Genomic DNA, 24,289 nt, shown 5'->3' with positions numbered 1-24,289 from the left:
ATCTTCAGACATTCAACCTTCATCCGGATGCTTCCTGAGCACCCAGGGTCTCAGCTGCATTCATGGGCTTCAAGACCCGAAGGGGTGACTTCTCCTTCATTTGGGAAGAAAGATGATGCCTCCAGTAGCGGAAGGATCCCACTCTTAGCCATTTCTACACTGACATCTGGTGAGCCCGGGTAAGGGCATCACGAGGGGTGTTGCTGAAATGACCCACAACGAAAAACTAGAATAACTCTAGATTTTCACTAACACAAGTCTTCCGTAAGGTGGAGCCACACCAGATCCACAACTTCCAGCCAAGACAACCCACCCCAGCCTCCAGCTGTCTTCCAACAGGTGATCTGTAATGCTGTTAACCCAAGTTGGCTTGAGAAGTAGCCTGAGATGCCCTCTCTCAGCAGGGTAAACCCGTGAGGGTCAGAGCCAGATTGGCACGTGTTGGCCACTGTTCTCCCAAGGGAAGCATTGGGGACAGCTTTGTCAATAGGAAATAAATCCCTGAGGACTGTGCCGCACTCAGCAGTGCCTTCCATCTTCCCGCCATCCTCCCGCTGCCTACACAGGCAGTGGAATCAGAACTTACAGGAAGTGAGGTTCCAAAGTCAGCACGTGCAGGGAAAGTTGTGTAGGCCTTGGACGACCCTTAGGCCAGCAGAGCATTAGAGACCAACATCCTTCTCCTGGTAAGTGCTGTACACTCAGCCTTTCCTCCATCTTTGGCTGCTGATTCCTTCTTCCGCTGAATACCAGACGAAGTGGTTGGCTGTCTTTGGGACCATACTGTATTTTTTTAAGTGTGTTATCTCTGAACATATAATAACCCATTAAACACAGCAAGATATTCCAGCTCTGAGAGGCACGAGTCAGAGGCCCCCAGTACCCATTGCCAAGGCTTGCCACCTGCAGGGTCAGCACAGGCAGAAGCCCCATGTCTTCCCCCTGCTCCAGGCAACTTCCCTGGGGGATGAGCACCCCTAGCTGCTGCCACCTTCAAGGCAGGAGCATTTGACTCCTGACCCCCTTCTCAAAAGGATGCCCATGAAACAAAAGGATGAAGTAAAGAGATGAAGGGACCTGGGTAAGGCAAGAGCAGGAAAGTCAGTACCAGAGCCAGAAATAAGGTTAATACAGTCACATAGACACGCAGCGCCCAGAGGGACATAGAAAATGTAACTCTGAGCTTCCCTGGAGGCAGAGCAAAGAGGGAAACGAAAGGCATCAAGAACTCTGTCCAGAAAACTAAAAAGGCAGTGGATCTGCTTTTTCTGCAGCTGAGGCCTAAGAAACATTTCTCTGGTGGGTCCCCTCCAAGGGAATGGACAATGGAGTGTACCCCCATCCTTATCACAGAACGACAGCAGATTTCAAATCAGGCATTTGGCAGGTCAGCTCCTGGGATATCACTCTGTAGATGCTCGAAAAAATTTGAAAAGGCAGTTTTCCCAGTCTGTTCCCTCACCCTGAGACACAGCCCTACCTGTGCTTATCTCCCAAGTGTTTGTTTGCTTGGGGGGCTTCTACTCCAAAAAGGAAGCAAAAGGAAGAGGACACAGGTCCATCCCACACACACCTTGCATTGGCTTCCAGGTCCCACATGTTTGTCCAGCATGTGGGTGCCTCGATACCCGCTTGCCCCTCACATCAGCCACCTGGGGAGGTTGGGGAGAGCTTGGGCAGAGCGACGCCTTCTCATCACCTAGGTTTCCTCTCAAATGCTCCCTGCTCAGGAAGCTCTCTGTGACAGGTCTGCCTCAAGCTGATGGTGCCTTTATAGTACCTACTACCATCTGGAATTGCCCCTTTCCTACCACTCCAAGTAGAATGTAAGCTCCGTGTGGGCAAGAACCTTACCCTGCTCAAGCTGAATCCCAAGCACAAAGGATTTTGCCTGCCATAGATAGGTATTTTAAAAATATTTGTGGACTAAATGAACTGGTCTAACAAACCTTTCCATAGCACATTCTATGTGCCAAGCACCTCTAAGCCCTTTTTGAAAATAACTCGGTCTCCCTCAGAGCAGCTCTCGTATGTAAAGTTTTATCACTATCCCATTTCACAGATGAGGAAACTGAGGCACAGAGAGGCTAAGTCATCTGCCTAGGGTCACAGAGCTAGTGAGGGGTAGGCCCAAGAGATTTGGCTCCCGAGTCAGAGCTCTTGAGCCCACAGCCGATGTGTGATGGTGGCAGGATGCCTAGCGCACGGCCGACAGTTTTCATCCCCTTCCCCGAGCTCAGAGACCTTCTTACACTTATGCCCCTCTTGCAGAGTTGCCGAGCACACTGTCTGATTCCAGAGACAAGCAGCCTAATCCATTTAAATTCTTCTTTCTTTAACATTGTTGATTTTAGCTGAAATGCAAAGTGTGGCGCAGAGGAGCCCAGACGGCGTCCGCTGGAGAGTCTGGGATTAGTTCATTAATAGGTTCGACTGCTGCCCAAGAGGCAGCATAACATTAGGAGCTAACTGCTTCCGACCACGCACCACTTAGAACCGTGCATTTGCAAATCAGCTCGAGATGCATGTCACCGTGAGAGATGGCAGTGTGAAAGAAAGGCGTTCTTCATTTATCCTCCTAGCGATAGCTATTATGGAATACGATTGGTGTAGACAATGCAAAAAAGTAGTTTTTCCTTATTTGTTTTCTAAACCAGCCAACATACCCCACTCATACCAGCACGGCTCTGTGGGCAGCTGCTGGCTGTGGGCATCTCAAATGGGGATCCACCGGGAAGCAGCCTGGCCCCGGGCAAACCAGACCCCCCTGCTGGCCTGGCCCGGCCTCCCTTCATGCCCAGGTCCAATGCTGAAAGCACTGACAGTCCCTGCAGAATTCAGGAGAGGGGAGTACAGGGTCTGGGGAAGGAGCGCCCTCTCTACAAGGGAAGGCCCCGGCTGAAGCCTGCAAAGTGGCCCCCTTGCCCCTGAAACGCATGCTTTGGTGTGACCGTGTGACTCTGTCACTGAACTAACCCCACCGCACCCCTGCCACTCCGCACGTCATCTCTGTCCTCAACAAGACTCTCTCGCTCTTCGCTGTTGCTCGGAGTGTCCACGTGTTCTCCTTGCCTCCTAGTTTCCGCTGCTTCTAAGTTCCTGCTTCCACTTGACTCCACTTGCCATGCCCTCCCAGGGTCCCATTCACCTTGTGGCTTCCTTGCTGCTTACAGCTTCAAGTGTGGTCTCCCACACTGAGAACAAGCAAAAATAGCCACGGAGGTCAAGGAACCACCCCTCTCCTGGCTTTACTTCCCCATCTCCTTCCTCTGCCATTTGTTCAAAGAAGTACCCAAGAGGTGTCAAGTCTCCTTTTTTTTTTTTTAAATTTATTTTATTTATTTATTTCTGGCTGCGTTGGGTCTTTGTTGCTGTGTGTGGGCATTCTCTAGTTGCCGCAAGTGGTGGCTTCTCTTGCTGCGGAGCACGGGCTCTAAGGCTTCAGTAGTTGTGGCTCGCGGGCTCTAGAGAGCAGCCTCAGTAGTTGTGGCGCACGGGCTGAGTTGCTCCGCGGCATGTGGGATCTTCCCGGACCAGGGCTCAAACCTGTGTCCCCTGCATTGGCAGGCGGATTCTTAACCACTGCGCCACCAGGAAGGCCGGGGAAACCAGTTGGATTTCCCCTAGCAAAGTTTAGTTCATCAGGCTTGTGGGAAATGGGAGCCAAAACTTAAAAATTAAACTATTTAGGAGAGGCCCCGCCTGAATGACTCTGTCATCTGAGAAGAATGAGCTGGCCCATTCTACCTACTGATGCAACTACCTGCCTATTTGGGGGAGGGTAGAAAACACTGCTGCAAGGAAATAGCTTGGCCGCAAGAAAGGCCAGCTCATGTTGATGCAGGAAGCCCAGTTTTCAGACTATTATCTTTCTCACTGTTGAGTAACACATTGGGCTTCTGGGTTTATACATCAGTCTCACGACCTTGACTAATGTGAGTCTATACCTAAGATAGATCCACTCTCAGAATCATGAATAAACTCCAGTTTCTGGATCCGTAAGGTTGAGAATCAACCTCAAGCTGGGATAAGATTGCCAGCTAACAAACGCCACCCTGCAGAGGCTGCCTCCGGTAAATGCCCTTCCTCCCCCACCAGCCCCTAGTAAAACTCATCCTTGAGGGGAGAAAGCAGGCAAGGCTACTCATCACCCACAGCCTAGAGCAGTGATTCTTAACCCTGGCTGCAGAGTGGAATCAGCTAGATCTTAGCCCAGAGATTCTAACCTAATTGGCTCGGCCTGCTCCTCGGGCACTGGAACTTTCTAAAGCTCCCCACGTTGTTCTGCCGTGCATTGAAAACCATTGAGGAAAGCTTGAAAGCCCACAGGTCACACAGATCTGTAGAGATATTCAATCTGATAAGGACCAGAGGGTGGAGAGGAGGAACAACGCACTGCAAGCCTGAGCAGAAGCCTCTAGGGCAGGAGGAATAACTTCCACCAAGGGGATCACTCACCTTGTTCTCCTCCACCGAGTCCTGCCGTCACGGCCCCTCCCACAAGTCAAGTGTCTGTGTCGGATGCCAAGAGGAACTACTAGCCCTGGCTGAAGTTTGGAACTGCCTTTGGATGCCACTGAAGCCTATAATTAGAATTCACTGCCACTCCAATAACACGGGGCCGACCGGCAGCCCAGGACTCCGGAGGCAACGGCTTTAGGTCAGTGATTGAAAACCTCAGTGGACAGATTCGCCACACCTTACACGCGTCTCCTGGTGGGCTGTTCCCTCTGAGGTCCACTGAGGAGGAATGGAATTACGGCCTCAAAGGCCAGACGAGAAGTCGTGGGGTTGGGGTGGGGGAGTGGCAATTATGCACAGACCTGGATGGGCAACTGGGGAGGAGGTGACGGGGCAGAGAATCCATCTCCCCTTCATCCTTCAAGTCTCCTTCCAAAAACCCATCCCAGCGCCCACCCTGGGTAGAGCAGCAGCTGCCATGCTGGAAGCAAGGCAAGGGGGGTGAGCTTTGCTGAAAACCTCTCCCGCAGTGGCAGGATCGAGACAGCACCATCAGCCTTCACGTCCACAAGTAATAAATACGCTCAAATTAAAAATGCATTTGTCCCATTCATTTTACCCCTGCATATATCATAGCATGTAAATACACATTCCACTTGTCTTTCACTAATTATTTACTTTCTATTCTCCTGTTGGTCAACAGGGGAAATAACTATCTTCCTAGGTATCTCAATATCATTAATATTCTTTAAAACGTATCGGTTCTCCTTTAAGATTAAATGAGGACTATTGCCTTTGGCAGTGGAAACAATTGGAAAATTGTGAGTTATACGCCTGCTTTGCTCCTATTTGCCAAGCTAAATATTTAAGAAAGCCCTCCTGTCACGACCGCTCGAAATTTTTTAGCAAGCTTAACAATTCAGTGAGAAGAAGTGTGGAGCTGATACCACACTTGGAATCGGGAGACTCTGGTTTGAGTCCCAGCTCGTGCATGAACCTGTTCTGTGACTCTGGCTGTCAGCATCTCGCCAGGGTTTTCGTGCCCTCAATGAACTGGCAACGCCCCAGCTGGCCTGCCCACCTCGTGCTGGTATTAGGAGCATCGGCAGGTGCCCTGCGAGGTGAGAGGGGCTGCAGGAGGCAGGGAATGAGGGGCAGGAAACCCATCATCCCAGATGAGAACACAGAGAAGAGTGTGGGCTCAGTCAAGGGAGGAAACGAGAAACAGCTGGTCCCCCAGAGGGGCCAGGGAGGAAGCAGTGTTCCCAGAGCCCAGTGTGCACTGGAACTGCAGAGGAAGGACCCCTAACAAGAGCTGAAGTGGGAGGTGCCCCAAAGCCGGGTGGACTGAGACAGCATGCCCCCCCTAGTTCTCCCCCTGCCTCTGATTTCCTTCTGGGGGCTCACAGTGGCCAAGTGCAGGTGGAACCAGCCACCAAGGACAACCCACATGGCCAGCCTCCAGGGGCAGAGGGAAAGGCAGAGAAGGCTGGAAATGGATGGAGTGGGAGTGACAACCAGCGCAGAGGCTTATGCAGTCAAAATCTACATTCAGCCCCAAGTATAAAAAACAGGGTACTTCCCTGCAAGGAGTTTTAAAAATCCCTCAGAATTCAGCTCTCCTCAACCCTGATGCTGAACCAAAAGGGACATGCAGTTTTTACTGGCGTGCTGATGAATAAACTCTACCTTAAGAAAGTTCAATATTCAAGAAAGCAAAGTTTAACATAGAATAAAGAAAGGTTATTCGCCTTCAAAGAGCTCTCCAAGTGCTTTGCAGGAGGCTCCGTCCCAGGGTTCATTAAGCAGTATGCCCCGCCACCCCGCTTCTCTCTCTCTCTCTCTCTCTCTCTCTCTCTCTCTCTCTCACTCACACACACACACACACACACACACACACACACATACACACACACTGTCAGAGGCTGGCAGGGGCTGGGGGAGGGGGAGCCTGCAGAACGGAAGGTGAGGGAGAGCGCTTGCCCACGGTCAGTCACCAGCCGCAGCCAACACCCTGTACCTGTTTAGTCTCGGACACTGCAGTGTCCATGGAGAAATGTGACATCTGGTGCAATTTTGCAGTGTGCATACCTGTTTGGTCTCTGACATTTCACTGTCAAAGGAGAAGTGTGACATCTGGAGCAGGTCTTACAGCACCACAAGCAACCAGGCTGCGCCCAAATTCTTGTTTCATCCTGGAAGTCCTAGTAAATGCCCCGGTTGTATCCTGGAACTTCATTTTAGGAGAATATCCTGATGTAGTAACTGGGTGGATCTCAGGGGGTCAATCCAGTCTAAGCCTCTGTTTGGTAAATAAGGAAATTGAGAGCCAAAGAGCAAATGTGATTTGCTCAGGATAACAGAGCGAGTCAGGGGTGGAAGAATTCAGGCTTCGCGGCTCCTAGTCCTGTGCTCCTTATTCCCCGCATCACCCGCTGAGCAAAGTCCACTTGAAAGCACGTGAGGATGAGGTCTTTGTCAAGATATAAAGAGGCCAAGAGCACAGGGTCTAAAATTAAACTGCTTGAGTTCAAACCCCCTGCTCCACTTAGCTGTGCGACTTTGAGGAAGGTATTGCATCTTTATAAGCCTAACTTGCTTCCTCTGTAAAATGGGTATGAAAAACATTTACCCACTTTACCGACTCATGAAAAAGTTGACGACGGAGCATGTAAAGTGCTAGGTACATAGTAAGCAATAAGAAAACGTCCATTTTTGCCAGTTCATCAGAATATCAACATTAACGATAAGAGTGTTTTCTCAGCCAGACCGAACATCCATCACTGGCTGGGACATGGGACCCAACGTGATTAGAGAACTCAGTGAATCAGCTGAGAGCAAAGCTCCTTCCATCCTCTCATGAAGAGTGAAAGTGAATTCCAGCACTGCCCTGGGGACGTGGAACCCATGCCTACAGGGACAGGATGGAAAGAGAAGCATGGCGGGCTACGCCAGCCACTGACCTTGCTGTGAAACCGGTCTATCCACGTGTCACCGGCGTCCAGGAGGCTGAAAAGGGGGTCCCAATGACTTTAATTTTTTGTCATTTTATTTTATTTTATATGTTTTATATTGGAGTATAGTTGATTGACAATGTTGTGTTAGCTTCAGGTGCACAGCAAAGTGATTTAGTTATGCATATACATGTATCTTTTCTTTTTCAAATTCTTTTCCCATTTAGGTTGTTACAGAATATTGAGCAGAGTTCCCTGTGCTATACAGTAGGTCCTTACTGATTATCTATTTTAAATATAACAGACTCACAGACTTAGAGGACAAATTTATAGTTACCGGGGTGGGGGTGGTGGGGGGAAGGGTGGTAGGGAAGGATAGATTGGGAGTTTGGGATTGACATGTACACACCCATTAACTTTAAATACCAAAACTACAATGGCCTGTAGTCCCCACTGCCTTGATTCTGGATCCCGGCTCTCTCCTCCTGCCCTCTGCCAAGCACCCTCATTTATCCCTGGGAGTCTTTAGTGTGAGCTTTTCAAACACAGATCGCTCCATCCATCTACTGCAGACACCACCCGGCGCTGCCATGTTCTCCCCTCTTCAGCTCCCCTGCCCGTTTCCACGGTAACTGCCTGGTGCTGCCTCTCCGGACCTCCAGGGGGCGCCAGACCGGTACCTGTTACAGTGCGGAGGGAGGGAGACTAGGTCTCAGACTCTCCCTTTCACCCAGGTCCTTGGGTGTCTCCTTGCCATTCCTCATCTTCAATAACTCTCAAGGTCATCTCCCAACACTCCTGCCCTGTCCCCAAACGTCTCCCCTCTGGGTCCTCCACTACCTGTGCACTTTGGGATCTACACTGAACAAACAGGCCCAGCTGCCTGCAGTTGATGAATCATAACAGAGTAAGGCAACCCAACATCTACTGAGGCCATGGTTAGGGGCCTCCCCCGGCCAGAGGATATAATATTTAAAGGAAAAAAAACTGCTATTGCTTCTGGGTGAAATATGCTGATAATCACAGGAAAGGAGAGCTTGAAACCATAATCATAATCATCTGTGGTCTTTGAGTGTGTAGACCTGGCCTAAGGCTTAAATTTAAACCCACAGTGATGTTAAAAGCTCCACGAATAGTTCATTTCCCAACAAAACTGCCATACAGGGAGGCAAATAATCTAAGTAGGGACAATGCTTCACCAGTGTGCACATATTAAAAGTTGAAAATCACAACCCAGGGAAAGCCAAAGAGAGAGAAGGGAAAACAAACTTTTGTTTCATTTCTTCCAGCTGGAAAGATCAGCCTGTTCCGAAGCTGTCCACAGTCTCCCGGCCAGAGCCCTCTTCTCCCTCTGAGCCGGGGCGTCAGAGCGGGTGACTGTCACAGATGGCGTGTCGAGATGGAAACCTCTCCTTGGAGGTGCAGAGGGAGAAATTTAGAGGGAGAGAGACCCAGCCACAATCCACAATTGGAAATTTACTCTACACATGAGATTGATGGAAGTGAGGTCTCATTTCTAACCCCGGGAGCACGTTAGCACTTTCACAGGACGTTATGTTTTCTGAGTGTTCCCCCCAGAATCAATGTATGGGTTATAGATTATTGATCACTAAGGACCCAGACCACAGCCTCTCTTTCAATGTCAGAATGAGAGCTATTGTTCTCCTTCCCAGGCTTCTAACCATGAGTCATCATACATTTTCAGACACAGAACAATTATTCATAGTCAAGTTATCCTACCCAAGCTTATCAAGAATTTAAACGGAAAAATATGTACATGTGCCTTCTTGTGGCAGCACGCTATAGATACATGGGGAAAGTCAGGAAAAACGCTATTGGTCCAAGAGCAAACCCGGAACCACTGGATTTTGATTCTCTCCCTAATACACAGCGGTTTCGACGAGACTAATATCGCCATCCTGTGAACCTGCCAGCAGATAGAAGTTACTATATTATTGTGGTCTGTTTCTGAGGACAAATAAAGTATGCCGCTCTTTAGTGTTTTGTAGAGCACGCCACGCTCTAGACAGAAGTGTTTCAAGTCAACACAATATGAAAAAATTCAAAATAAAATGAAAAGTGTCTGAAAACAAACCAACATAAATATACAGCAGTCCTGTTAATTATGATTATTTATGATCCTAAGAACTGGCATCATTACTGTGGTTTCCTTTCCAAAATCTCACAAACTTGTTACTATACAGCAGTTTCAGAGTTCTATAGGCTTAAAAAGGTGGAGTGCTGGAGGCGGAAGTCATTGGGGGCAGGGATCACGTGTGTCCCAGCTGCCGGGGCCGGCTTGTACACGTGCATGCGTGTGTGATGCTGACACACAATAAAACCCGCTCAGACCTTCCAGCACCCCCCAACATTAAACTGCTGGTAATGCGTTACAGATGTCTCTGATGAGCACCGCCAATCTATTAAACAAAGTGCTCCAGTCGCCGGCAAGGGGCCTGAAGAATGATCTAGAAATCCACCCCCTTGGGGGAAACAGCCTATGGAACATCACCGACAACACTGAATATTTCATCAGGGATGACAGGACTTTTCTCTTCCCGGTCCCCCCCCCACCTCCTCCATCACCCTGCCTGCCACGTCCCCCCCACCCTTGCCAATTTTTTCTGCACTCACTTGACAACTAGTCACGGCCACATCACCGCCGTCCTGCTGTCCTTGCAAGCTGACCTCTGTAGTGTGTGGTGCCCAGTGGTCATGCTGTCCTCGTCTCTCTCCAACCACATCTGACAGGAGACGAGGCGATCACGGCAGCGGCTCCTGGCACCTGAGACGCCCTGGGACTACACAGGTAAAGCAGGGAGTCCGTGTTGTCTCCGGACCACCAACAGAGGGAAAGACATGACATCTCCAGCCAGGAGCCCACGTCCGAATATTCAAAAGGTTCATCATGCGGGTGATGAAGGCGGCCCTCCCAGCCTCCCAGGATGAGGTGTACGTGAGGCAGGAGGGGGGTCTGGAAGGAGCACCTGGCCCTGTCCTCAATCAGGGGCAAAGAATAGCGCAGGCGTTAAAAGGACAGCGCTGGCAAGGCCAGACAGTGGTGTGGGAGCCCTGGGAGCCCCTCCCAGGCAGGCTCCAGACCCCAGAGATAAATGTAGCCATGTGGGCAGCTCAGGGCCACACCTGCCCACTGACCATACCCAAGGAGACAAAGAGGGGAAATCGCTCCTTAAAAAATGAGATGGTGGTCTTTTGAGTCGCTATATTCTCTTGCGACTCCTTTTCGGCGAAGTGTCGGAGTGCAGAAAAACACGAAGTATTTTGACTGAAATAAATACTTTCATGGAAAACAGAGAGCCCTGGGGAGTATTCTGAGACTTGAAGCACGCCATACTATTTTAAGCAGGTGACAGTAATGTCATCGTCTGAGAGGTTAGGGTGTTTTCTCTAGACTTGCAAGAGGAGAGAGTAAGTTTGCTTTGAATAAAGTGAAGAAACACACTTCCCAGTTGCACGGACCACTCACAGGCTGCTAGGACATGTGCCCCGCTCTCCACCTTTGATGGAATTAACCAGTCCTATTAGAGAGAGAGTGTTTGCTGGCTTCGAGCAGAAAACCAAATAGAGTACAAACACACTCTTCAAATCACTCTAGTTTTTCCAACTTTCATTACACCACCCGCATAAACACACCTGAAAGCTGTTTGTTCAAAAGCCTGTCTCAGCATCCGCTGTGGTTCTTGTGGACCGAGGTCTGGGGCAAGCGCAGACTGCACATTGTATCTAACCCTGAGCTTAAAGCTTACTCCAGGCCACCCCGCTCCTTAGTTTCCTTTCCTGCCTTGGTCGTACTGAATCGTCAATGAAAATAGAAAGCACCTTGTTGCTATCTGCTAAAACCATGGGCACTGATGAAAATCTTTCCTTTTTACACAGCAGTAGACTATACACAAAGGAGGCTTGCAGGAATCTTGTTAGAAGACCTTACTAAGACCACGTCCGCTTTACACACAAGTTTCTTGCCCCTTCACGTCATTCTGTACCTGTCTGAGAATGGCTCTAGGGAGGGTGGAACCAGACAGGTGGCAGCCTCGTTCTCTCAGGTTCCGTGCTGAGGTCAGACACCCCTCCTGCTCCCGGAGCTGGAGAGGGTGAGAATGCTCACATGTCTCCACCTCCCACCTTCCGTTCACAGGTGTAACTCGTCTCATAGGGAGAAAGCGCGTCCACTCCTGCAGCCCTGAAGCAGCGCCTGGGGACACCAGGATCAGAGGGAAAGCAAAGGGAGGTGACTGAGCTGGGCCCCTCGTGCCTCTGAGCTCAGGAACACCCGGACAACGATGGGGACAGGTGGGCAGCAGTCCGGGAGGCCTCCTCTACCAGCAAAACTGCTGCCACTGCTGCTGCATGAGAATCTGAAATCTTTGGGGCAGAACAAAGCTTGAATGTCCTTGAGGACCCCTCCCCAGTTGAGCACCACCAATCTCCCACTTTGGGTGCATCCAGGTCCCTGGACCCCATTCCTACCCAAGCCAGCCCAACCCCCTTCCTTGGCTGACGGACCAGTCCCTTGAATGGGTTCAGGTGGATGGGCTGCAACTCTGAAGTCCCTGATGGGGTCACTGCTGAACGGAAGCCCCTGGGAATTGCCTGGAACGCAGAGCAGCACCCACCCCTCAATCAGAGCCCCTCTGGTGGGTGTCCCTCCAGCCTTGGGATGAATCTCTCTCTCTTCCCTGGAGCCGCAGATGACGCGGTCATCTACAGGAACCATATTATGAACTATGAATGTTTATGACTGCTAGGACCTCACTCCACGTGCCTAGGGGCTGGCTCTAACAGGGACAGTGGCGGGGGGGACCCGAGACCCAGCGAGAGCACTGCACATTCTGACCTCCTCTCCCTGAGGCAGGAAAGACAGGGCCCTGCCCAAGGACAGCCTCCTCATGTATAGGCGTTAAGCAGAAGGTAAACCAGCTCCTTGTTTTGCGCTTATTGAGGCCATGACACATGGAGGAATGGCATCTAAAACAGAAACTTTGTAGCATCTGAACAAGAAACTCTGATCTTGCAAAACCCTGGAGCATCGCAATAAAATGCACAGGTTGCTGATGACCCTGTACAACCTTCCACGTATGGGGCTCTCGACCCGCAAAGGGAAAATTAAGGGAAAACAGCTCTTAGAGCGCATGTACGGTGGCTTCAGGAGACAAATGCACAGGACCAGGAGCTGAAGCAACCGGGTGCCACCCCGGCCACACCTCAGCCCTCCCCTCAATGAATATTCCACCCCCTAATCAAAAAGACCCCACCCATTCAAAGGGCTGAAAATAAGACAAAAAGGGCATCAAAACACCCTCACTCGCCAGGCCGCCCGCACTCTTCTCTGAGTGTGTGCTTTCGCTTCTGCCTCAGTAAACTGCTTCTTTGTTCTCTTCGCTCCTCAGCCTAAGTGGGTTTTTCTTCCTTCTTTTCTTTTGTGTGTGTGTGTGTCCAAATTCCTTTTGGACGAGTTGAAAAAGAGCCTGGACTTCTGATAAAGCTTTTCTGGTATCACCCCCAGGAAGCTCATTCTGGGGCGACACTCACCAAGTAGGTCGAAAGTGGGTGGAACCATTAGAAACATCCCATATTTGATTTTTTTTATTTTTCTTTCTTTTCTTTTTGTTTTGGTTGGTTGGTTGGTTTGGGGTGGTGTTTCTGTGGCCTGAGTTTATAGAGTCAGTAGTGTGTAAGTTGTAACTATTTGCATGTCACAAGCCCCCTCCTCATTCCCTCACACCCTGTGAAGCACACCCATGGATGGGGGAAATGCAACTGGGAGGGTTTAAAGCAGGTTTCCTCAACCTCGGCGCCACTGACATTTCGGCCCAGATAACTCCTTGTGTGGAGCTGCTCTGTGCATCACAGCTTCCTTCTTAAGCAGCAACCCCGGCCTCTGCCCTCTAGATGACAGTAGCATTCATTTCCCAACTGTGACAACCAAAAATGTCTCCGGAAAATATCAACTGTCCCCCGGGGGGGTGGAGGGATGGGGGGTGCCAAATGACATCTGTTTGAGAACCACTGGTTTAAAGGATTTGCGAAGGTGCAGTCAGGACTAGAACCCAGATGGATGGGGCTAAGCCCTTGTCCTTCCCACGCTGCCCTGGGGGAGGGGCAGGGGCAGGGTTTAGCCTCCAGGCACTGGCACCCCCACCCCCCTCTCCATCCTGGCCTCCTGCACTCTGATGCCACTCAAGACCCATAAGCCCCAACCACAGAAATAGGATTTTCCTCTGAAGGAAGCTTACCTGTCAGCAAGCAGTGAAAGAGTGAGACAAAGGCGGTGATGACCCACCTGTGTCTTTACAGCTGGGTCCCACGCTTTGGCAGTGTGCCAGGATGACATGGCCTGGGTGGTAACGACCTCAGGGCGCAGGGTCACCCTGCTGCTGCGTGGACTTCTGCTCCCCACCCATGAGCTGGTGACGGTGCCTTGTGCACACAGCCAGGTCGTCAAGCCAGGACGTGACACTCCTCAGCGCTGGAGTCCACAGGACCCTCCCTGTGCTGCCTGGCCTGGGTCCCAGTGGGCCCCCAGGAAGGTGTACCTCATCCAGTCTAGAGCAGAGGAGTTTCAGATTGATCTGTAAAAGAAAATCCAAACCCAGCCCGAGACTTCAGCCCCAAATCTCTCACCAGGTTGTAGGAGCAGCTCTCACCCCTGGCCAGCCAGATCCCAGATTGGGCCACCAGCTTCAGGGAGGCCAACTGCCCCGGTTCCCCAGAGAATGCTCTGCTCCCAGCCTAGAGTGCCACCTGCGGCATTCCTCCCCGTGCACGGCCGTGACATGGATTTTTATCCCGGTTATTCAGAGCATCCTCCTGGAGCATGTTCCAGTCTGAGCACATGGCTTCTACCGGAAGGTTGAACTACAAGACAAATGTGAGAAGCAACACACCTCTGAGGCTTGTGCTGGTGGAGGAGGCAGCTCACCTAGGCCTCTCTGAAGGGGGACAGTTGGACAGAGACACCAAGGACAAGGCAGCCAGCCACCTCCAGACAGGGACATGAGCAAGTACAAGGGCCCTGGGGCAGGACGGAGAGCTGTGTGTTCAAAGCACAGAAGGAAGATCCTGTGGCTGAAGTAGAGACAGGGGTAAACCAGATCATCACATGTGGCCTTGCAGGCTATGGTCAAGAGGAGATGTTTTATTTTAAATGAATCAAAAGTCATCGCAAGGGTTTGAGCAGGCGAGCAGGACGCTCTGTTGCCAAAAAGACCTTTTGGTCTCCAATGGGCAAAAGGACTGTGGGAAAGAGCAGGTGCAAGGTGACTGGTCCCAGATGAGCGACGACAGCACCTTAGGTACCGGGGGAGGTGGAGAGATGTGAGCATAATAGGGATGTACTTGGAGAGTAGGATACCTGTATGGGGCAGGAGGTGGGGGCTTTGCAGAGGAGGGATGGGTTAAGGGTGGTGCTGCAGTCTGCCACAGTGATGCTGTATGAAAAATGCCCAAACTCAGGAGCTTGAGACAGTAAGCATTTACTTAGCTAACAAGTCTGAGCTGGGCAATTTAGGCTGAGCTTTGCAGGACGGTTCTTCCTGTCTTAACAGGGCTCGCTCTCACATCTGGTGGTCAGCTGGCTATTGGCTGGGCAAGCGGGCCACCTGCCTCTCCTCCTCCAGCAGGCTAGCCCAGGCATGGCCTCGTGGTGAAGATCAAGGCAGAAGCGTGGACGAGCCCAGTCGAAAAACGTCTTCACACCTCTGCTTCTGTCTTGTTTGTTAACACCCTTTGGTGGGAGCAAGTGGAAACAGCAGCACTCCAAAGATAGATGGCAAAGGGTGAGGACTTAGGCCACTTCTGCCATCGGTCTGCCATGGATGGCCCTAGGTGTTTGGCATAACTGAACAGCTAGAGCTGCCTTTTACTGACCTGGGGCAGACTGAGGGAGGAATATACTGGGGATTTCAGGAATCAAGAATTCTGCTTTGGCTTAGGGATATGTCGGGCAGCTGTTAAGTTCCTAAAGCACTCAGTGAGGGCTCATGGGAGCCGCCCAATGCCAGATGGGTAATTCAATTCTCATTTTAAACAAAATTCACCAAGTCGGAGGTTCAAAGCCCCAAGGCCACAAAACCTACTGATGACGCCAATGAGCCTGCTTTGGAGAGACGGGCCTCCTCCAGCCTCTGTGTCCACCATTCTGTCTCCACTGCGGAATGACAGAAAACCTTCGCCGAGAGACTCTAATTTTATGCTGATCGTTAACTAAGAATATTTCTCTCCAGAGATTTATTACATCAATGAGCTCTGAAATTACTCATAGCAATTAAGTATATTGTTTTTAAACTCTTTAGAAATCATCAAAACACACTCTAGAAATCATCAAATAAGGGGTGCAGTTGGTGCCCAGACAAACCCAGCCGGCTCTCTCCCTGCTGCCTTTGAGAGTTTCTGGCCCCCGGCTCCCAAGGCAGATGTGTACCTGCCCAGCTGAGAGAACTTCCACGTCCCATAAGTAGCAGAACTTTCTTTCTGGAGAGAGGACTGGACACTGTGTCCGAGTGGCCAGGTCTCAGACAGATCTGTACCCGGGGCCAGTATGAGAGCCAGGGCTTGTCCTGCAAACTGCCCCCCACTCACACACAAGAAGCAGAATGAGAGCTGAAGGCCTCACATCTGGGTTAAGAAGGCCTCTCATTCCCAACAGCTGAGTGTCACCACTTCTGCAATTCTTTTGCCTCATCTAACACAGACCTGTAGGAGCCACGGCCCCCCGATCACCCGTGGCATGAACCCTTTAGAGCAGTCGCCTTGGGTCTTCAGATGGGGTCCCCGAATTGCACACACGGCTCACACCTCCTTGACCAGTCTCCATCATCACATTCACCTACACAAGCCACTTCCCAGGTCAGATAGAAAAGGGCAGGAGCTAAGAGAAGCCCTTAGGTTTCAAGCTGCCCGGACTCAAACACAGACTGTGACTCTCAGTAGCTGTTGCATATAAGGACTCTGTTAATACAGCGGACGGCACAGAACTTGGTCCTCCTAAACACCCAGGAACGCCTTGTAACGAGCTCAGCAATTCGCCGACATTCTCTAACTTACTTCTCACAGCTATGAGGTGGGAGCCATTATTTTTCCCCATTTTACAAATAAGGAAACTGAGACACACAGAAGGGAAGTTATTCGCCCAAGTCAGCTGTAGCCCTGGGTTTTGTGTAGGCTTGGGGGTCCTCTCTCCACACAGGGAGGCTGCCCCTATGTGGACAGTGTCATGGGCTTCCTGTCGGGTTCAGACGATGGGAACCCCTGTAAGAGGGCAGAGAGGGGGAGGACATTTGGGGGTATTCATTCTCCCAGCTCCCTCCTGGTGGGGACACTCCTTACTGGTGACTGGCTCCCTGCTTTTCTCTGTCTTCAGACTCCAAGCTGCTCTGTCCCCCAACACTCAGGTCTGGGCTTCCTCACTCCCACCCCCACGGACTCCTAAGCCCCACCTGCTCCTTTGCAAATGGTCCTTTCATTAAACTCCCCTAATTTGCACCCTCTGAGTGAGCCATCTGTCTCCTGCTGGGCCCCAAAACCCCCAAGTGTGTATTCTAAGCACTACTCTGCCCTGCCTGTGTCCTGGGCCCCAGAAAAACAAGACTTCTGACGGGGGGAAAAACAAAATCTTCTGTACCTTTTTCACTTTTGAGGCTACAGTGAAGACCAGGAAGGTCCTAACACTCTGAGCCCTTTGGCTGGCCTCCCGGCTTGCTGGTGGATGGTGGGGGCCAGAGGAGCCCTGTCACGGCCACCAGCATGAACCCCGGTGGCCCACGGACACTGGCAGAGCCCTGGCTACTGAAATGCAGCCGAGAATAGTCCCAGAAGCTCTGCTCAGCTCTGCTGTAAGCTGTGTGGTCCAGGAAGAAGGCCAACACCGTGTACAAAGGATAAGGGGAGACCCAAAGCCCCGGAGCTGGGGAATAACTCACCAGCGAAGCTCTTCCTGGAAGCCCACCTGCCGGGAAATTAGCTGACCTTTCAGAGCCTCCAAGTCCCAAATTCAGCTGAGCGCGGCCCTGGTCATTCTAGACCCGGGCTGGCCGGAAGGCACTGGGCTTGGAAGGGGAGAGGCCGCTCCCTCTTACCCTCCTGCAGACCCCTACCACTGGGGTGAAGGCTCTGCCCTGGAGCTTATGAGGAGAGCTGTGTCCTGAGTGACCGGGGTCACAGGACAGGGGAGTGGAATGGGAGTGACTCCAACTATTTTCTTTGTGTCTTTGCTTCCCCCCGCCCCCACCACCTTCTGGCACCAACCACACCCATCTTCAGGTAGACGTAAAATGCCTCGATGCACGTCCATTCGTTTCTGGTACCATTAAGGGCCCAGATCAAATCCATTTGCCTCCATGGAGCTGGGCAAGGGAATCCTCGCTGAGTCCACTCAGACTTGCTAAAATGCCTCTTGCTGCACCGCCCACCCAGCAGAAGCTCCACGAAGAAGAAACAAAGCCTTCATACTCTCACACGTACTCATCCACCTTCTAATGCCTGCAGGTCTGGACACAGCCCACTTTCCAGAAATTCCAAATAGCAGTCAAAACAGAGAAAGGATATTGCAGAATACTTGGACTAGAAGGGGCATCAGAGACCATCTGTGCCATTTTACAGATGGGAAAACTGACACACCCCAGGGGAAAGGGCTCAGACAAAAAGTCTAGATTCAAAGCCAGGAGGTCCGACCCCCAACCCAGGGCTCCCTGTGCTGTTTCAGACTCACTGCAGCCTGGTTGCATCCACTTCCATCTCTAAATTGCCCCAGCGCCCTGCTTGGACCCCCGGGAAGAGCCAACCCGAGGAGGGCCAATACCATCTGGCCTCTGAGAGTTTGGGGAAGGCACTCTTTAGCACTAGATGCCCAGTTGCACTGGGGCTTTCTTTAAGTTGACTAATAATCAATGTTTTCTGCCACTGTTGCCTCAAGGATTATAACCCAGGGCCAGCTGCAGGGCCAGGGTGGCACGCCATTTGTCTGCCTTGGAAACGTGGTAAAGGTAGACAATGGTTCTCTTTAAAAAAGTGTCCGTTAAAAGTTAAAACATCCTAGGAGTTTAGTGCCGAATGTGTGGATTCCAGCTCTTCCCACTCTCTACAAGCTCTGTGCAAATAAATTGTAATGGTATTAATATCCCTACAGATTCATGTAGAATAAAGCAATCATATTGAAGCAGCACTGAACCACCCTAAAAGAAATTAACAAAAGAGGATGATCGGGGCTTGGTGGGGTGTGTCCTGAGGGTTACGACAGGGTGTCCCTGAGTCCCAGGCTTGGGAAGATCTGTTTGGGAGGGAGTCGTTTTCCAGTTTTCAAAATGAGACTTTCATTTTTCAGGGAATTACAAAACACCAACTCCATCAAGGAGGCTAAGTACCTATTCAGAGAGCTCCCACTGGAAGCACAGGGCAAATCATCGCATCCCAAACTCTGAAGAGCAATAAACGTAGTCTGTGAACAGCGTCCAGTGCAGCCAGGCCAGGAGACGCTATTGAGGAAAAGAGGGCCTCGTCCATCCTCAGGCTCACTCCAGCCCTCTGCCCAGTTCCCTCATGGCCACAAAAACCAAGATCCTGAACGGCATCCATCCGCCTCCCCAGTCACCTTCCCTCCCCCACTCCGGCCACACCTCCCACCTCAGAGCAGGTGTGGCTTTACTGAGAAGATCCTTTGATGAAGCCAAAGAGCTCAAACCAAGCAGGACCAAGGATCAAAACGGGGGACGACTCAGACACAAATGACCAGAATTGGCTCGAGTGACGTGCCCAGTGGAGCCCTCTGCTAAAAGGAGATCACAATGGCGCCACAGGCAGACCCTTAGCCACGGCCAGGCTCACGGGCACCATGATACAACAGAAATAAAAGTAAATTATATCACTTGTCATCATTAAGAAAAATTTTCGTCTCCGTTCTTCATTCGAAAAGCACTATATTTAATGAATGAGTACTGAGTCATGACATGTAAATGACTAAAATATAGGAATTATACTGAGGTCAACTAACGTATTCTTCTTTTTTTTTAACATCTTTATTGGAGTATAATTGCTTTACAGTGGTGTGAACTAATGTATTCTTAAACCATGAAATTAAGGAACCTATTCATGCCTGTTCACGGTGCCACCCCCAACCTCTGCAAGGCTGCCCCTGAGCACGGGGGAATGGTGGACAGTTCTACAAGAAGCAGACCAAGCTTCCGTGGAAACTCTCCCAGGACCAAAATGAAGAAATCTTGCTGACCCGTTTGCCCAGGTTCTGCAAGCCTGGGAAGGCTGTGCATGTCCGACGAAGGCATGGCTGGTCTCATGCAAGGCAAGCCCCATTCCAAAGAGCATCTTGTAGATTTATCACTCATGGGAGGTGGGACATCGGCTCCAGTGGTTCTTCCAAAATGGCGGCCCACACACGCTGTACATCAGGAGAACATCTCTTTCTCAACTGCATTAATTTCCTCTAATTTTCTCTGAGAAAATTAAGATGACTCAGAGTCTGAACTCTGCAAAAATTTGGATAAGAGATGGCAGAGAAAAGAGATGCTGAGATCCACCAGGAAACCTGAGATGAGAAGAGTTAAGGTGGGGAACGTCTTCCAAGGACTCGACACTTTCAGGCTAAAGTGGGCAGGTTTTAGTTTTTCCACCCTGCAGCCATCTTCATTTTTTTTGGTAAAACAATACTCCAAATTTCCTTGGATGAAAGACTCCCTTCTTTTCTCAGTCATGAAGTTTGGGTGGGGTTTACCCTACATGCAGCACCACGGTTGGACGCTAAGTGTCCTAAGTCCATCAATATATGACCTTACCCTGACCACAGGAATTAATTAATTTGACCCAGTTCTGGCCAAATAGTTGATGATTATGTATAGATACTTTTGATGTCAGAAACATTTGCATTCATGAAAGGAGGGCTTCGTGCTATTGGGAGGGGGAGGTAATATTGTGTGGAAGCTGATAAGGAAACCAATACCAAGAGGGCCCTTGGTGATGTCCTATAGTCTGCTGGATCAAACCTTACCTGAAGGAGACATGACTTGGAACTTTTGTTTACAGAGACCAAAACATTTTCCCTCTCATTTAATCCAGCGAGAGTTGGGTGGTTTTCGTGACATGCAGTGCTCCCTGAATGTGGAAGTTCCATTCTAGAATCCTGTGTCCTAGAGCACAGAGAGGCTTTCCGAACCCTCCCTCCCTCCCTCCAACACCTAAAGATGACTGGACTCCAAGCAAGTGTTTCACAGAACTGATAACAACAGCAAAGAAAGGCAGCTGTGTTACTACCAAGGTCAGGGAGCCCATGGTTTTCCCAAGAGCTGGAGGTAAGGGCTGACAGCCATCCAGGACTAACCACCCACCCCTCATTGTTTGTGGCTGACCTCTGTTCTTATTCATCAAATCCAGACCATCTCAGTCTTTAATATTTGGAAATTACCCCTGCTTTGAACTGTCCAAATCCATCGCTGATTAAGGCCCCCTACCAACCAGGTTCACTAGCTTCTCAGAGATTCCGGAAGCACGTGAGGAAGAAACATGTTTAAATGCCCCCACCCAAGTTCTCCATTAAGGGATCACATAGCTCTCTCTGAATTTGATCACATGCTATAGGCTGCTACAGTCTTGTGTAAACCTGAAGGCTTACAAAAACGGGAAGGAGAAAAATGTGTTCAAGGAGCCCATATTTTCACTGAGACTGAAGCCTGGCAGCAGAAAAGAGAGGTCCAGGCAGACTGCACTCTTCTTTCTCTCTTTCCAGCAGTCAGATCAGGGTATAAACATGGAATTTCAAGCTATGCATGGGTGGAAAGGACCTTAGATGTCACCTATTCTGACTCCTCATTTAATGTTTATTTCCTCCCCAAGCTCTCCTACAAGTGGCCACATAGCCTGTGTTGAATACCTCTGGTGATGGGAAGCTCACTCCCCACTTCCTATGGAGGCAATACCATTTGGGGTCAGTGCTGAAAGTCTCAAGTTTTCCCTTGTTCTGGTTACATATTCACCTTTCTGAAGTTCTCAGCCCTCAGAGCTGCTCAGAACTCACTGCCTCCTCTTCCCCTGCAAGCTCTTCAAATACAGAAAGCCAGAAGTAACGGTTTCCTGGGTGTTTATATGTCTGAGTTGAATGTTTCCTATTCACTCCTCATATAGCCTTGGCCCTACACATCTACACCTGTCCTAATCTTTACTGACCACAATATTTTCCAACGTGGTCTGGTCAGCATAGTAGGACAGAGCTCCCTCCCATCACCTCCATTGTTCTTTATACTCTACTCCCATTAATGCAACCACAATTGCACTGTGGTTGGAGAGACCTATAGCGGGGTCAGACCGACGGAATTTCCCTCCTCATTTTTCAACAGAGGTAACATATGTCCTGCTAATAATTTTCAAAATGCTGTCAATGACAGTAAAACCTTGTTCCTTGCTTTATTCTACTTTTATAATGTCCGCTGCCCCCAGCATCTTGGGCTGGCAAGGGAGCACAGGGCAAGGTAAGGGCACACCAGCACCCAGGCGGCGGGGGCAGGGGAGTGTTTCTCCGCTTTGGAGATGAATGTGTGAGTAAAAGTGAAGGCTACCAAATTGAACCTGATCTATGTCGGCCACCTATTGTTAATTGTCACCCAGCTATTTTGCTGCTCTAGTCACATGGTGGGGTGACAGCCACAGACATTGATGGATTCTGACCCGGACTAGAAATCTGGTCTCTCAAAAAGAGAGATAGGAAAAGGCAGAGGACACAAAGTTAACGCCCAGCGGGAGGAGGAGAGGATGGGACTGGGGGTGTCTCTGACAGCTCAAGCTGAGGAGGAAAATTAGAAGAGAAAGCCGACCCCACCGCCATATGTGGCGAAGCTGGCCAGGACAGCTGGAAGAAATATCGCCCGACCCGAGTCCCCGGCCAGGATTGTGATACACGCCTGCATACGGCTATCAATAACCCTGCATGATTAATGCTAATGATTTATGTTAATTTTGCCATAAGCTTTTTTTGTGCCAGTGCTGAACTTAAGGATGTCAAATCATTCCTTAGGAGGTTGTTAGATATTTTTAAAAGCAAAGTCTAAAATCTAACGGCTGACATTCCATAGATCAGGGCCCCAGCCTCCCCAGCATTCTCTGGAAGACAAGGGTCACCATCCCCCGTGTAACTGCCTCTCATTCAGCAATAAGTCCTTGGAAAAGGATTAGCATCCCAAGAAGGATGGCTCCTCAGGGTCTCCAGGTTCCCCTTTGTTGGGGGGTGGAGGTATGGATTTCAGAGCAGCTAAGAAGGCCAAGTCCATCCCTGGCACCCCAGCTGCCGTCCATGGGCCACCGTTCACCCCAGAGGTAGAGCAGGCAGACGGGCTCAGCAGGCCTCATCCCGGGTGGTGGTCACTGAGCAGTCACTGTACTTTGGGGAGCGGTATGTCAACAGGGCAGGGGGAATGCCCAGCCCATGTCGCAGGAACGCGGAGGAGTTCAAACACAGCACCGCCATGGAAGCGCTTTGTTCACCGTGATCCTCCAACACACCATGTCCTTCTGTCTCCAAGGAGGCTCCGAGTCCCACTTGCTTTCCCAGGACTCAGGTGTGGGCGCTGGAGGTGCAGGCAGATGTGGCTCTGCAGGCGGTCACCTGCCCACCTCACTCTGTCCACACATCAGTCATTGATCCAGGCCCCTCTGATACCTCCTCTGTTAACTCCCAGACGCTGGGGACAACCTCTGTGTAGCCGGCCCTGCACAAGGTGAACAGGAAAGGTGGGGCGCACGGACAGTAACTTGAACCTCTCAGGCCGGGGAAATGCAGCCCTCGAAACTGACCAAACGGCAGAGCATAACGCCCCGTGGTGAAGAAGCAGCGAAAGCAGTTGGCCAGAGGGTGTCAACTGCTAAGCCAGCGCAGAGCCACTGGGCGTGGCAACCGTCCGTCGGCGCGGTCTCCTCAGTCCAGGAGCTCAGACCTTACACGCTGCCCTGTCTGCCCTGAGCCCAGCTGTGCATCGCACCCCCAGAGACTGGTGCCACTCTCTGCAGCCCACCTCCAGCCATCAGAGTTCCCTCCAGGGCCCATCGACAGCTCAGGGGACAGTAGCTTCTTCCACCTGTAAACCAGTCACCCTATCAGGGGCTGCCGCACCTTCAAAGTAAAGCCCTTCACATTCCCCCCTATCAGAGCCCCAATCCAAGCCAGGACCCAGCTAAACCGCAAGCTGGTGGGGTGGGAGGGGAAATGACACAAGGGGGTTGTAAAGCCCAGATCCTTTCTATCCCCGCCCCACACCATCTCTTGTTAGAAATTCATTATCTATAGCTTAAAAGCAACAATTTCTCTATGGGTTTGTACCAAAAAAGGAAATATGCTCTCTGCTTTCCTGGCTCCCTGTGATGGGGCTCCACTAAACCGGCTTGGTCTGGGCAGTACGGCGCACACCTGTCAAAACGTATGGCCCACGCCATTTATCAAATAATCTGCTCCAAGAACAGATAGGCGCTATCAGCAATCTGGTATTGATCTGAACAGGCCCCTGCTATTGTTCATCCCTGCAACCCGAATGGCAGCAGGAATTAATGAAAGAAACAAAACAATGCATACCAATCACTCAGCCACGCAACTTCGTGGGCCGCTCTCATTAAGTTGGGCAAAGTTTCCCCAGCTAATCCAAAAGCTTGCCCGGGAGAGGTGGTCCCAGAGGGCCAACCCTTTGATCTGCCCATGGACCCTCCAGCTGCTGCCTTCTCCCTCTTCCCAACAGCCAGGGGGCCCTTGAGTGTTAATGCTCCTACATCTTTGAAACCTATGGAAATAGGCACCCTGCTGGCATGAGGATCCCACCTGGGTGCAGAAGCAGCTCTCCCAGGGTCTGGGAGGAGATGGCCTTTCTCTGACTGCC

Source organism: Lagenorhynchus albirostris, chromosome 19, assembly GCF_949774975.1.
Source record: "Lagenorhynchus albirostris chromosome 19, mLagAlb1.1, whole genome shotgun sequence".
Taxonomy (NCBI): domain Eukaryota; kingdom Metazoa; phylum Chordata; class Mammalia; order Artiodactyla; family Delphinidae; genus Lagenorhynchus; species Lagenorhynchus albirostris.
This window is presented reverse-complemented; position numbering follows the sequence as displayed.